The sequence below is a fragment of the Sphaerodactylus townsendi genome, linkage group LG08, assembly GCF_021028975.2.
Source record: "Sphaerodactylus townsendi isolate TG3544 linkage group LG08, MPM_Stown_v2.3, whole genome shotgun sequence".
Classification (NCBI taxonomy): domain Eukaryota; kingdom Metazoa; phylum Chordata; class Lepidosauria; order Squamata; family Sphaerodactylidae; genus Sphaerodactylus; species Sphaerodactylus townsendi.
In genome coordinates this window covers 79,751,390-79,765,690 of record NC_059432.1, presented here as the reverse complement: position 1 = coordinate 79,765,690, position 14,301 = coordinate 79,751,390, and the positions used below count along the sequence as shown (strand labels likewise).

Below are 14,301 nucleotides of genomic sequence, written 5' to 3'. Positions count from 1 at the left end.
GCGCTTGACTCCCAAGCGGCTGAACTGAAACCTCCGGCGGGTCAGCTGAGGCGCGCTCGAATTAGAACCGGGCAGGCCGCGGCTGCAGTCAACAGGCCGGTCACGCCCTCGGGCCCTTCGCAAGCGCTTCACCGGTTCTTCTCCAGCCCGGGAAGGCGCCGCTTGGGGGCGGGCGACGAGGCGGCTCGGCGTGGAGCGGAGGGCGGCGTCGCGGCCGTACATGAGGGAGGGAGCGGGAGCCAAGGAGGCGTCGCCTGGCTGCTCTTGCGCTCCCTCGCCGGCGGGCGGGATAAATGCTGAAGACGGGGCGGCAGCCCTGCTGAGTAGCCGAGGCGAGCGGTGGGAGGAAGGAGCTTCGCGGGTCGTTGCTCGGAGGAGGCGCGTCTCAAGCGAGCTGAGGTGAGAGCGCTGGAGCCCGCTGGGAGCCTGAAGACCTGAGGCGTCCTTCTCCGTCCCTTTTGAATGGCACCCCTCCCCTCGCGCGGAAACTCTTAGATGCGTGTGTTGTCGGCTGTGTGTGTGTTTCTGTGTCCCAGACTCCACAGAGCCGGTTCTCGCTTCTCTTCCAGGGTCCAAGTTATCCCCTAGCAGCTTCCCCGCGAACTCTTTGTAAGGTGCTATGTCCGTCCTGGTGTCCCTCACGAGTAAAGAAGTTGGCTTTGCTCTCTCTTTACGGCTTCTCGCAACTGTAACGCGTGATTGGAGTCTACGGGGTTTGTAGGGGGAGAGAGGAAGAAGCTGGGAAGCTCAGTGCGCGGAGGAGTGTGTGCCTGACTTTTGTACTTGAATTCACAAAGGCTGGAGGAGTAGAGCCTCTATCCTCCTCCCTCCTGCTGAAAGCGGTTTCAAAGGACTAAAGATCATGGGCTTTTTCTTCTTCCTCCTCCGACTCAAAGTGCCGGCTCCAGTTGGGAACCGGTAGCAAGTTTTCTTCTATGTGGTTCCGAAGCAAACCATGAGATGCATTATCAAGTAACCCTTTAAGACTTCCTCACCAGATTAACATTGCAATTTTATGCAGAGTGACTCCTAACTGGAGCAACTGCACTGTTGGTATCGTAGGATTAATCCACGGTATCCACACACCATTGTGGATTATCCTGTTGAAGTAGCTGGGTTATCGTGTGGACGGACCCTTCCAATTGCAAATGATTGCCTATAGAGAAGCAGGAACGCCATATCCAACAATGGTTGGTTGCGTCCTCTTCGTTTCTTGGGCCATTTGTAACCTTGGAAATTAATCTCTCTTGTCCACTGTCCCCTTGCCACAAGCAGGCAATGCTTTGTTAGCATGGGGCAGGGCACCAGGGGAATAAGCATGGTTTCTGGTAATGGCAAACAGGTGACTGGTGAAAAAAATAGAAGTCTAGTTCCTGTTGGGGGAAATTTTTTAAAGAATGTTGTAAAGCAATCCTTCTTGATGTGGGCTGGTTTTGTCTGAATGATCTTGTTTCCCTCTTGCAGTAGCTCTGGTCTGTAGTGAAAACCTGTGCAGGTCTTTCTCCTAGCCTCCCGGCATAACTGTATGCTTTTTGCAAGGGTTATACATGTTATAATTACTTCTGAATATTGCATGTTTTGATCATTTTTTTCTCTTTTCTTGCTATACTGTCTAGGCAGATGTTCTTGTCTAACTCTGTAAAGTATTGAGGCTAAGCACTTTGAAAACCTTCATTTTTTTCGGCTTTTCTCAGGATGATAAAAATGACTAATGCCACTTGATGTAATGAAGGCTTACTAGTAGAGAGGGCATTTAAGAAATAGCAATTCATTCGATCAAGATTGGAAAAGAGAGATACATGTAGGTTAAATCTGATGCACACTATCACTGATGCCACTGTTCAGAAGGTTTCATACTGTGATACCAATATGAAGTTGGTTAGTTTTCCGGGATTTGTGTGAGGAAGAACCTGTTTCTGTACTTGGAAACAGGGACATTCAGGTTTTTTTGTGATGTAACTATAAACCTGAATTGGTTTTAAATTAGAATTAGAACTTCACGGCATTAGGTAATAAGAGCACTATTCAAATCTATGTGGCTTGTCTGCTATGCAGTGCAATACTGGTATGAAAAGATTAGGGATTTTGCCTAGAATTTTATAGCATCCTTTTGTTCCAAAGGAAATTAATAAATGGGGTGTTGTGTGGTTTCTGGACTGTATGGCCATGTTCTAGCAGCATTTTCTCCTGACGTTTCGCCTGCATCTGTGGCTGGCATCTTCAGAGGATCGTTGGATCAATCAGAGGACTAGAGGTTCAATTTTTTCAGAGGAAATTGATAAATGGTTTATATACAGTGGAAGTAGTGAACCTTCCTTTGTCATTGCTCTCTTGTTCTTTATTCCTGTTAACTTTTTGAATTTGACACAAAAGAGATATATGTATTAAATAAAGTTCTATGCAGTATTTTTCTACCCTATCTTTCTCCTCAATGGGAGAAAGCAGCTTACATCATTTTTCTCTCTTCCATTTTATCCTCACAACGTCCCTATGAAGTAGGTCAGGCTGAGAGAGAATGACTGGTCCATGGTCACTTAACATGCTTCTGTGGCACAAGTGGAGAATTAAACCTGGGTCTCTAAGTCTTAACCACTGGACCACACTGGTGCTCTGTTTAGTAGTGGTGCAGTATAGAAAGGTAATTTTACTTTGTAGGCCTTCGTTCTGTTCCTCCTCTATACATAGCTGCCAAAAATTCCGAACAGAATGTTTTGGGTACATTTCAGGGGAGACTGGAAGCGGAGTTGCTAAAAAAGCCTGTTAGTGAAAAGTACATTTGCAGCTTCTGTTCTAGGTTAAACTATTCAAGGTCTGCTTTTGACAAAGCTTTTATAGTAAATCTAATTTTTGGTGAGCATGTTGCGCATGCAAAACATTATAGAAACAAATGTGAGCAAAGGATGTTGCCGCTGCCCCTACTGATCCAAAGCTTCAGCTGTGTTAAAGTTGTAAATATGATGTAGTTCAGTTGAATATATCTGTTTTGAAAGAATTCCGTAGTATTAGAAGATGACTGCAGTGATGTGTTGCTCAGCCATATGACAGGTGTAGAGTAACTAGATATTTCTTTAGCAAATACACAGACAAGGTACCAAGAACCAATTTACCTAGAATGTAATTCTCCAAAATGACATTTTGATGACACAACTTCAGAAACTGTTGTGGGTTTTCCGGGTACAATATTTATTGTATGCTGTTTTCTTTCTTAACTATTGATGGATTTCACTGTGGACTTATCAACCTCTTCAGGCACCCTACCTATGCTGAACTGGCTGTTTTCTGTGAAGAATGACTCAGAAATGGGATGAAACTTTTATTCACTTTGTCATGGAACTGGAATGTCTTCTCTAGTTAAAGTTTGGCTAGGCACTTGGCTCTCCAATTTAACAAGCAGTCACTGAAAGCATCTTTTGAGAAGCTGCTCAGTGAAAAAATAGGTCAGCCACAAAATGCATGCTCTGGGAAGGTACAGTTTCTTTTAGCCACACTGTTTAAAGACTCCACCTTAACTGCTAAGTAAAAATAAATACATCTGAGAGCCATAATGGGACTAAAAGGCATGAATGTATAGCATCTGTAGATCCCAGGACAATTGCAGAGATGCATGGGAGCTTTTGGTCTGGGCTCAGCTTTGAGACAGGTGTTTGAAACATCCTTATATGTTGAACTTCAGTGGAAACCATATTGACAGACTGACCGCCTGTTCTGCAGCCAGTAATCTGAATAGCCATTAGTGTGATAAGATCATTCTTTCTCTGAACTTGTCAGCTTCATTGGACATGTGTAAAAATGGATTATTTAAAAATCACTTGAGATGAAGTTTGATGTATGTTTCCTTAAAATAGTATGTTGCTGCATCTTTCTAAAGATTTGGACTGAACTAGCTATGTACTTAAATAGTTATTCCCTTATTTTTAAATTTTTATTTTTTTGGCCATTAAGTCGCAACTGACTTAAAGCAACTCTGTAGGGTTTTCGAGGCAAGAGATGTTCAGAAGTGTGTAGCCTCTGTGTAGCAACCATGGCCTGCCTCTGTGTAGCAACCCTAATATTCCTTGGTGGTCTCCCGTTCAAATACTGACTGGGGCGGACCCTTCAGGGCTTCCGTGATCTGATGAGCCAGGGCTAGCCTGGGTTATGCAGGCTAGGGCAGTCCCCTAAATATGCTGTTTTAATAAGCTCATGAGCTGTAAAACATTTGCCTTCACTTTTGACATGGTCTGTATTGTTAGCTGCTTAACTCTTGTGAACAGGTCAGTGTGCTTGGAATTTGCTGGTACACTCAGCACTTTTTGACAGGTAGTGAGCTGGTGAAAAGATTATGACATTGATTTAGGTGGTATGGTTGGTTTAGGAAGAATTTATTCAGAGTTGCTGGAGTTTAATCCGTGGTTGCAGGGCAAAACATGTTTCATTTCATAACTGAGCATTAAGATGAAGGAACTTAATTAAACATAATTCAGCGCTGTACCCTACATTTATAACATGGCGGGAACTAACATTTGACCCAAGCTTACATCTATATCAAAATCTAATCAACCAGTTGCAAACAAAACTGCCCTAGCTCAGTGTGTATCCAGATGGCTGCTATAATGTAATTCCAGTGTAATTGAAGGTGTGGTGCATCAAACATTGGGCACTTTGCCAAAAAAGGCATATTTTTATACTAAGATCTACAGTCATTTCGTGCTGGTCATTTTGAAACACTTTTAGTGCAAGTCCTCATAATTGGCTTTCATTTGGTACCGTCATTTTAGAAATTAGGATATAGGTTTCTTTCTCATGCTATTTGACCTGATCAGCTTTCCTGTGAGCATTAGACCTCAATCAGTAGTTATTGAATAATTTGTATACTGCAGCTATAAGTTTCTTGATAAAATGAGGAATATGTCAATCCTTAATGCTTATATTTGGAAAATATAATCATTGTCCAGAAGGAAATTCTGAAATTCAAGCATGTCTAGACCTGACTTGGTGGTAGCAGTTTAACAACCAGCGGTTTTCTCATATTGTGAACCGCCTAGAGCCCTTCGGGGATGAGGCGGTCTATGAAATCTAAAGTAATTATTAAATAAATAAATATTTGACTACTAAGCTGCAGTGAAGAAAACGTGTAGCTTTAGTAATGAAGTATTTCTTGATATTTATTTTTGGATAGTATAGACACTTGTAATTATTAAATAAAAAACTATATAACATAGATATGTGTTTCTTTCACTGGTTACCAGTGTTCTACACAAAATATCTTATACCTTTTTACTAATAAGGGTGTAGATCCATGGGTGTGTGGAAGAGCACATAGGTATCAAACCTGTTTTAAATGTCTCCTGAAGCTGAAGAAAATGGCTCTTTAATGTGATGGTAGAAATCTCATTCCCAACAATTCAAGGTATATTAATTTGTATAAGATGCTAAAAATGTCATAAAAGAATTTGTTCAAGTCAAGCTGAAATATTGTGTTTGATTATTATTAAATATTATTATTATTACTAGCTTCATTTTGGAACTCAGTGCTGATTACAAATACGCTACAAACTATTCAATCAATCAGGAAATTACAACATATTATAAAAATGTCTCTAAGTGTGAAGGTGCCTAGTGATACTGAATAATGCAGTGGGGCTGGGCACATTACAAGAATGAAAAAGAATATTCAGTCAATCAGCAAATAGCATACAAAATGTGATATAACAATTCAGTCTAATGGTAGACATTCTTAATAAAACAAAATAATTCAGTGAGGCTTAGACAGAGGAATTAGAAACACAACGCATGGAAATAACACACTATCTAAAGCAGTAAAACAACCAGTGTAGTAACCTGTTATATAAAATAGTCCAGTTTTACAGCAGTGAAACAAAATGATTCTTAATGAAACAAAATAAAAGGAGACTAGGGAAATTTGCATCAGTATCTTTTAAAAGGTTAGTGTTCTGAATATTTAGTATGGGAATGCATCTGAACATTAAGTGCACCCTCTGGTGTCTGCCAGCTGGATAACAGAATTCTTCTTATGTATTCTCTGTTTAAAAGTCAATTGAAATATTATTATATTATGAGGTCTGAACAATTATTTTCTGATGACTTAATGTAAATCAGGGATGTCAAACTCATTTTTTACGAGTGTCAGATATCGCATAAATCTGACTCGATCAGACCTTCGGCTAAGGGGGGGAGGGGCTGCCTCGGCTGACCCCTGAACAGCTCTGGCGGGAACATGCAGGGGATCGGTTGGCTGCCTTAAGAGGGCTTTGCACGCCTGCTAGCCAGCTGAGGCCCACTAGCTCCCCCTCTGGCTCACCAGGCCAGATCGAAAGCAAGGAGGGGTGGATGTTTGCTTTAGCTGGCTCGTGGGCCAGATCTGCCCCCCCCCCCGACCTCATGTTTGACAGCTCAGATCTAAATGTTTGCTTTGCTAACGGTGCTATATGTGGTCAGACACATGTACCCTAGAGTCTTCTATGTCAGGGGTTTGCAACCTGCAGCTCTCCAGATGTCCATGGACTACAAATCCCATCAGCCCCTGCCAGCTGGCAGGGGCTGATGGGAATTGTAGTCCATGACTATCTGGACAGCCGCAGGTTGCAGACGCCAGTTCTATGTTATTAAAGTCAATGTTGTCATTGGACTCCAAGTCTATGCTAAGGCCAAGAATAAGGAAAGAAATTTTCTTTTGTTTGCCTCTCATTCCATGCTATGAAGCTTCTGATTTAGGTTCTTCATCCAAAACATTCTTAAATCTCAATAATATTCTGTAAACCAGTAATAATGGGATCTGCATTCAGTTTTAGATTCGTATATCACAGTTTCTTCATGTTTCCCTCATGGAATTTTGCTGGCTTCTCTCGTTATTTAAAATAATGTTGAATTTGAGCACTCATAAACATCTCAGTAACTTTTATGCAATATAGAAAATGGTGGAAAGTCATGCTGACTTACCAACTTCTGTTAAAATTAGCCAAACACATTAACAATTAAGTGCTCAATTAGATACTGAGAGGAGTGAGTGAAGAGATACCAAGGTACATATTTATGTGTCCTATCCCTGTGCCAAGCAGGAGATGGTTTTTCCTTCCAGTTTACTTCTGGTGGTGCGTATAAAAAACATGGATTCTCCTGTCACAGCAACTAGTCTGGACTCTGTGATGAATGGGTTTAGCATTGAAAATTGAGATGTATAAATGGACGCTAATTGTGATGGCGACACTATTGGTTAGGAAGGAAAGCCACACAAACCTTCAGTCTCAGGTAATTGTGAGAAGATTGGAATTTCAGTAAAAACTTTTGAATCGGATGGTATACAAAAGAGCTGCAGACCACAAAATGTAAGGTGAATTGCCCTACTTCATCAGTGGCATGTTGTAGGCTTGTATTCTGTGCCATGGCATTTTGCACATTAATTCTGATTTGTGGGAGTGTTTGCTGTGGCCCACAGAGTTATTTTATTTCAAATCTAGTTGGAGTCGGCAGTTCTAGATGTGGTTGGGAAGTGTTAATGGGATGCCTGTTGCTTGGTCTCAGTTTTCATTTTACTGGTGTGGGAAAGTAGATTTATCAATGCCTGCAGAATCTTTTGACAAAAAACTTGGCAGGGGACTTGCTGGAGAATATCTCAGGCACACAGCATCTCATCTCTAGTTCTGCCTCCTTCCTGCCTTTAGGTCTAGAGGCTGGGTACGGCTTCAGGCATGACTTCTTGAGTATGAGCTTCAGGCTGTTAGCCCCTGGGTCACAGCTCCGGGACTTGAGATAATCAGCCTAGTGAGATAGGACCATGTATTTGCTTTTTGTATGTTTGGTGATTTAAATTATATTGTTTAATTTGGTTTGGAAATTCTGTAAGCCACGTTGGGTCTCTCAAGAGAAAAACAATGCTAGGAAATGTCTTAATAAATAAAGGGCTCTTTGTGGAAAAGACTGTGCTTCAGCTAGCCTTATAGATGTAGTAGAATGCCACTGGGTTTTTCTCCAGTGCTTATGAAGTGATTACCTGGCAGTGTAGGTACTACTTTGATATTAGCTATATCAAACACGTGAATTGCAAAGTAGTTTTGATCAGATATCAAGAAGCAGAGAGACATGATTTCACTATGTTTCAAAGTATGTAGATTTAGGATTGCTTAACTAGAGGTACTGGGATTGCTTAACTGGAGATACTTGGCAGCTAAATCGAAGATACTTGGCAGAAGGACATGAAAACCCAGAACTAGCTAAGGGAAGAAAAGCTTTTGGTTTAACTATATTCGCTTATCCTACAGCATTCTGTTTGTTAGTTCTGTTCGTACTCTGAATATCAATGTATCTGGAAATAAGCGTGCATTTCAGTACAGCTATGTGCTTCTGGTATGTTTGTCTCTGTAAGTGCCGAAGGATTAACTAAAGGAAATCAGCATTGGCCTTTTTCAGCCAGCAATCGATACAAGCTTACAAGACCATGTTTGAAATCATGATGCTAATTAAACACACTTTAAAAAGAGTGAAGCATTGAAATTGAAACAAGCTATGGGTGTAACTTACAAGGCTGAGTGTGTACCGTGCATTTCCTCCTGTAAACCATACATGTTCATCATGCATTTTCCAGTACACTTTTATAACTAATTTCCTGGAGAACATATAACAAGTGAGTATTTTGCTAGATTAATTGTTGCAAGTTCTTTTCAAATGTACAGCAAAGTGTAGTACAATTTGAAGAAAAAAATAGAGCCTAAGCATTGAAGGTTAAGCCATGAAAAAAGGCATGAAACACCCCCCCCCCCCAAATTTCTGTATTCAGTTTTTGCATGCTGCTTTGAAGTCTTGAAGTTTTGACTCACAAAGTTGGTGCCATGTCTATATTTGACTTGCTGGCATGGTTATGAGGCAGACAAACGGTAGTTCTGTTTTCTTCTAAAATGATCTTCAGGGACTTCTTAACATTTACAGCAAGCTCCCAAATGCGTATATATAACTATCCCTCAGGACCTGTGCTTAAAACTGCATAACAGTGATGTTACAAAGAATACAGCCGAATACAGCCTGTTGGTAGGAATGGAAACAAGATGAAATGATAGCTCATGATTGGAAGTTGAACAAAATGTGTGGGGTTTCCTTTACATATATGTACTGTACTGTTGAAGCAGTATTACATTTAAACTTCCATCATTTGAGATTTCTCAAAGTCCCTTAAAAGTACCACTTAGATTTTTCATGGCCTGGAACTTCGGTAAACCTTATGGTTGGTTCAGAGTCCTAGGAGATTTTTTTTTTGTACAGTTCTATCCTGCCATTTCTATAAGGACTGCAGGATGGTATATGTTCTTCATTTAATGCTTGCAAGAACTTGCTAATGTTGGTTAGGCTGAGGGAACACTCAGTCCTGGATTTTAAAGCCTATCAGACTGGCTCTAAGGCATGTGCACATGAAATAACCATAATCTTACAAGAAGCTTGCATTAAAAGCATTTCTGCTGCTTATGCTCTTTTAGGCACTGATGATAGGATTATGTTAATATAAAATTATTCTTACTGAAAGTCTAACATGTTCTATTCATCTTTGCCCTCTAATAAAGGGAGTAAAATATTGTATGCTAAATGTTAGCTTTGCAATCATTTATTATAGGGACATTTACTCTCCCTCTTTACCATTGGGGTTTTCCTTGTTTTTGATCCAGATTTAGTAGCCATGTATGCACCCCCGTTTCATGAGAATAAGAGAAGTTACAAGTTATCTTCTGTGAGCAGATAGATTTAACTCATCATGAAAGAAGATAAGTACATGGTCAGTGTGGTATAGTGGTTAATATTGGTAGACTCTAATCTGGAGAACTGGATTTGATTCCCTACTCCTCCACATGAGTAGTGAACTCTTATCTGGTGAACTGCATTTGTTTCCCCACTCCTACATGTGAAGCCTGCTGGGTGACCTTGGGCCAGTCACACTTCTCTCTGAACTCTCTCTGCCCAACCTACCTCTAAGGTGTCTGTTGTGGGAAGAGGAAGGGAAAGGAGTTTGTAAGCTGCTTTGAGACTCCTTACAGGAGAGAAAGGCAGGGTATAAATCTACACTTCTCTTCTTCTGCTGAGTTCCCAAAATATTTGTTAGTGTTATTTAACTCAATTATAAATGATTCAGAGTCAGAACTGAATGGTACAGTAGTTAGATTTGTACGTGATACCAAATTAGTTTGGTGGAGGGACTTCAGCTCAGTGGCAGAGCACTTTGCATGCAAAAAGCTTAATCCCATCAAATCCCTTTGAGAGTCATTCGAATGGTGGAAGTCTAGTTACTTTGGAAAGCTGCTGCCAGTGGAAATGGACAGAACTGAGCTGAGCTACAGCTTGCTGGATCAATGGTGTGATTCTTGAAAGAGCAGTTTCATAGATTCACATTGTCATCCTAAACAGGGAGCAGCAGTGGTGTAGCGGTTAAGAGCAAGTGCATTCTAATCTGGAGGTTTGATTCCCCGCTCTGCCACTTGAGCTGTGGAGGCTTATCTGGGGAATTCAGGTGAGCCTGTGCAGTCCAACACACTCCAGCTGGGTGACCTTGGGCTAGTCACAGGTCTTCTGAGCTCTCTCAGCCCCACCTACCTCACAGGGTGTTTGTTGTGAAGGAGGAAGGGGAAGGAGATTGTAAGCCCCTTTGAGTCTCCTACAGGAGAGAAAGGTGGGATATAAATCCAAACTCTTCTTCTAAACAGAATCCTACCTTTTGAAACCAACTGAAATCAATAAACTTAGAAGGATATAACTCTGTTTAGGATGGTACTCAACACAGTGTTATCCCAAGCAAACTGTGAAGACTTCCAAAGCCTCACTAAATGGGTATCGGAGTAATAGATGAGAAAGTGTATCTACAGCAGGGGTAGGGAACCTGCGGCTCTCCAGATGTTCAGGAACTACAATTCCCATCAGCCCCTACCAGCATGGCCAATTGGCCATGCTGACAGAGGCTGATGGGAATTGTAGTTCCTGAACATCTGGAGAGCCGCAGGTTCCCTACCCCGATCTACAGTAAGAAAAAAGAAATTGATATCAGTGTATCACTAACTTGTCATGGGAGAGAAGTTCAATTCTCAATATTCCCAGGAAAGTAGCTGCAGATAAAATGTCAGATACTATTAATAGTATTACATAAATCTCTTGTGTGGTGTCATTTGAGTACTTGTAAACAGCTTGAGCCATCCTGTCTTCAACAGGAACAGCTAAAATGATTGAATAGTTAGGCTAGTGGTTCTGTTATTTACTTTTTTAGAAGATGGCTTAGAGGCAATATGGTTGAGATCAGATAAATTAACTCTCTAGTTCGGCAGATACATTTCTCAAGAAAAAGGTCTGCAAGAGATTTGAGCCAATAGCATTCATAAGGCTAGGCATTTCACCCCTTATAACTAGCACAAGATGAAACTGTGAAATTGGCAGTACTGGGTAGATAAAGTGAATTACTTTCTCAAACTTGATTCACTATTGTAAGATTTAATGATGTTCATTAAAATATTGGAACTTTAAAAAGGATTCATGGGAGGTTGAATAGTCAAATGTAGCCCAGGCTTGCCAGAGTTTAGGAGCTAAGCAGGATTGGCCACAATCAATACTTGGAGTAGGGGACCACCAAGGAAGATTGAAGCCACTGTTTGGAGGAAAGCAATGGCAGACCACCTCAGCTTATCTCTAAGAACACAAGAAGAGTCCTGCTGGCTCAGACTAATGGTCCATCTAGTCCAGCATTCTATCTCTACAGTGACCAGTTAGTTCCTCTGGAGGTCCAACAATGTCTTAGAGGTTGAGGCCTTTCCCCAGTGTTGCCTTCTGGCACTGGCATTCCAAGGTTTACTACCTCGGAATGTGGTGGTTCCCTTGGGCCCAGGGCTCATATCCACTGATAGTCCTATCCTCCACAAATCTGTTTAATCCCATTTAATGCTTTAATCCCCATTTAATTCCCTTTGAAAGATGTCTGTACCTCTGGCAAGAGTCCTGTGCAAAGACTGGAAAACTGCAGGTACTGCAGTACAAGCTCTACTCGCTACCTGAGTTCAATTCCAACAGACCAGAAATGTTAATGGAAGTTAATGGAAACAATGTTTGACTAGCTGAATCTTGGGTCTGGTTTACACATCATGGGAAATTAGGTGGTAGAACAAAATGCTCCATGTTAGACTGCAGGCATTCAGTTCCAACTCTGAATATTCTTTGGCATTAAAAAATTCCATAGGAATGGAAGAAAGTTTCTAACTCCTCTTTTTGTTTGCTAAGCAGTCTTTCTGTCTGCAGGGAGCTTTGAAATTAGGGGAGCATTGCAACCCACAGTGATGTGGTATAGGCTACAGCCTCAGCACTGTGCCACTTTATTTCTCCTTTGTCTGGCTGCACTTGGAAATCAGGCCTTGGTAGAAATCAGTGAAACATGCACTTGAGTAGGACTGGGCTATGGTGGCTCTTCATAGATCTCTTCATCCCTGTACCAGCAGGTATTACTGTGTTGCCTGCCAGGTGCCAATTGCAGAACTGGTTTGAATATTCATTTAATCCAGCAGCTGTCAAATGATTCTGAACAATGAAGGGGTCAGTCTGTCATCATTAGTTGAAATTGGGGTAGGAGTGGTTGCATGCAAAGCCTTCTGAAGTCTTGAGAGTCTTGAGAGAGATGATTTGGGAAGGCGCCCGTTGTCCTTTGCTCATGATCATTATATAAAAAACAAGATTGTACAATTGTACTTAGTGTGTATAATTTATGCACAACACAGAATCCAGCTTCTCTTGGTATAGAATTTGCATCTGCTATGTTAAGAATTTTTTTAGCAGAGAAAGTACATAGCCCAGGCCATGTTGTCATAAGCTGTAGAGCTGCTTTGGCAAAAACACTGTATTTCACATCATGCCACTGCAAACACAGACCGTTTCCTAAACCCAAACTTTGACCAGAAACTTTACCGTGAAGGTTTCATATCGCACTTTGATGTGGGATGAGTTGCAGGTTGGGCTCTGTGGCTTAGCTGTGACTGTAGTTCTTGAAAGTCTTTGAAATGTCAGGTTTTTAGAAGCTAGCTTTAGCAAAACTGCTAGCATTCAGTTTGTAAATGAGTTTCTGCACACAGCAGAAATGAAAAATCTTTAGCGGTCAGCATATAATTATAGGTTTTTACATTGTGGTAGATTTAAAGAACATTGTGTCCCATAGGTCCATTATCCAGCCTGTACAGTTGAGAGACAATTTTCAGTCTTTTGCTTAACTGGCAATACTTGCCGGGCTTGCGTCTTTGACTCGGCTTTAAGCTCTTTGATCTTAGCTGTTGAAGCTCAAGAAGATTGAGAGGTAGTAGGACTGATATCTCAGCACTGATCCGCCTAAGACAAGAAAGACAGAACAAATAAAAACAAAAACAAAAGCATAATGCAATGATAAATGTGAAATTGCATTAAAGAGGCCAGTTGTGCAGAAGGTATCTGCTGCATGGTGGGGCAAATGTTGCTGCAAGATTTCTTGTATGGATGTATTTCCTCAAGCCCCACTTTCACTTTTCATTTTCCATGGCAAGCGAGACCACTTCTAGATTTCCTTCACTGCCAGAGCAGGACAGATTTGCCAGTGATCATAGCATCACCCTGGATATCTTCCCTCTATCTATAGCCATCCCACTGCCAGCCATGCCTTTCTTTATTGCCCCCCCCCCTTTCATATTGCTGGGTGCTTTAAGTCACAGAAAGGAAGCTCACTCACACTGGCTTAGCCAAAACACACCTCTAATTCTCATATTGATATACTGAGCTATCAATATAATAACAGAGAGTGCTTGGAAATAACAAGCCTATCTGCCCTCCGGCAGCAGCAGCAGGAAGTATGTGTGGAGGGAGGAGGAAAGAATATCAGCTCTAGGACAGTCCCCAACTTTAGCAGTGTGTAGTTCAGGGAGTTGCTTTCTCTCTTTCTTTTTTTGGGAGGGTTTACAATATTGATATACCTGCTATCCCAGGTATATCGATATGTGCAATTTACTTTGCAGCTACGGAGTGTGATGAGATCTGTGCCTTTAAGAGGGAGGTGATGGGCAGAGTTACAAGAACCACAAAAAGCAGAAGCCCTGTTGAGACCTCAGCAAGCAGTTTTGGGGCAGGCAGTGAATGACTCCTTGTGTGTAAACAGAGAAAGATGGGGAGACCACACTACAGCCCCACTGTGCAGCTAAGCGCCCCTAGGTAAGTGTTCCATATATAATGAGGCAGATTCTCCCTATTGTGCTGTGAGGAAGAAAAATAGCTATGGCATAATTTGAATGACAAACATACTGAACAAATCCTTTAGATGCTCGGAATATTTAAGAC

The 14,301-nt window shown here is 41.4% G+C and overlaps 1 protein-coding gene across 1 annotated transcript in view; it reads left to right on the top strand.

Moving 5' to 3' along the window:
- Nucleotides 1-247: 247 nt before the first annotated feature.
- Nucleotides 248-14,301, top strand: part of SERPINE2 (serpin family E member 2) — a 31,572-nt gene continuing 17,518 nt past the window's right edge. The window contains exon 1 of the mRNA XM_048506113.1: nucleotides 248-399. The gene's annotated coding sequence lies outside the window, so the exon portion shown is untranslated. The remainder of the gene's footprint in view (nucleotides 400-14,301) is intronic.